We start from the raw sequence: 1,689 nt of genomic DNA, 5'->3' as shown, positions 1-1,689 counted from the left end.
TTTATTTTCTCTCTAGCGGGAGGGAGATATCGGGAGTTTTTTTCCACGATGTTTTTAAGGGTATTTTGGTCTACTCATGCTTCTTATTGGCTAAAAACAGATAAGTTTACGTGGCACATTATTTTTGAAATCACCTTATGTTGAGGCCCTTTTCTCACAATTTCATCTTTTTCTTCCTAGGCTCTTACAATAGTCTTGCTCTCCGCTCAAAATGATTCATGGAATGAGTTGAGGAAAGTTTTTAGGTTGAAGTTGCTTTGAATGCTCATTGCTTTACTTTTCTTTCACTAAAAGCTTGAATGAAAATTATATAATATGTGATATTATTCCAATGTGATTTAATTATGAGAGTGAAAGAAATTTCACACCAATAACATATTTATATATAAGAAAATTTTACACTTAAAATAAATAGAAAAGTGATAATATTATGAATCTCATATAAATAAGAGATAGATGAATTTTGGGTTTTTAAATGTAAATCTTCTTTTACTTAATAAGTATATTTTTTGAATTGAAAATGTGAATCTAAAATTTACTCCAATTTTTAGTGAGAGATGTTAGAGTTATATGCCTAGATTAATGTGTTCCTCATTTATATATATAAGAAAAATGTCAATTAAACCAATAACATGACAATAACAGTAAAGCACATGCATTGAAATATTTATGCGTTATAATCTTCAAATCAAGGAGTACTTTTGAGTTTGACTATTGGTTAAGGTTGTGAGGTCTTTTCTTTGAATAAAAAAAAAAAGAAATCAAAAGATGCGACTCCAATTCTTGAATTTTTAATTTTTGGTTGAAAAATGAGTTTAAGAAATTGATGGCAACAGGGAGTAGAAGCCGCCCCATGACCACTCTTGGACTACACTCTAAATTCCATTAAAGAAAATTAAGTAAAGTTTGGTGCATATGAAATGACCCAAGGACATTAGGCCAAATGTACCCACCGACAAACAAATTAGGAGCTAATTACCAACCAAGAAAAGTTGGCTAATATTTATTATATCAAATTAATTTTGGAATTAACTCCCACTGCTTTTCCAACCTTTCACTTGATTGATGGTTAGAGGATTGGAAGGAATAAAACTACACAACCTCTCACTGTCTTTAGTCTTGCAGGCCATTAGGCTAGCTGAGCATCATCGTTGATAGTCATAACATATTTATGGTACTATCTATTAATCATTTGTTTGGCCTAAAATCTTGCTCTTCTATCATTGCCCTCTACTTTCTAACTCATGTACAACTTCAATTTATGATGACTAGTCTTTGGTACGCAAATAAAAAAATTTGGTAACTGACTTTGCATTATTAATTAATAATAATTAAGTTAGTTGTCCTTACTAAGGCACCAACAGAACTATCCTCCTTGTTTATTTAGATTTAAATATATATAATGCATGCATCTGAGCATTAGTTGATGCACAATCATTACGTAAAGAATAGAGTTCGATTTTTTTAAAAAAATTAAAAAAAAAAAGAAAAAGAAAAAAGACATTAGTGATTGAATATTGCCTAGTTCATCAATCCATACCAAACCACAATTTACATTAGTGATTGAATAACGAAAAGGACATTACTTTCCAAGTCCCATGTTATGATTTCTGAATACTCGACTTTCTCTGCGCTGGATTCATGCCTCCCTTTTACCATATTGAAAAAACATATGCATTTCTAAGTATA

The sequence above is a fragment of the Theobroma umbraticum genome, unplaced genomic scaffold (genome assembly GCF_002168275.2).
Source record: "Theobroma umbraticum cultivar Fairchild unplaced genomic scaffold, ASM216827v3 scaffold_86.0, whole genome shotgun sequence".
NCBI lineage: Eukaryota > Viridiplantae > Streptophyta > Magnoliopsida > Malvales > Malvaceae > Theobroma > Theobroma umbraticum.
This window is presented reverse-complemented; position numbering follows the sequence as displayed.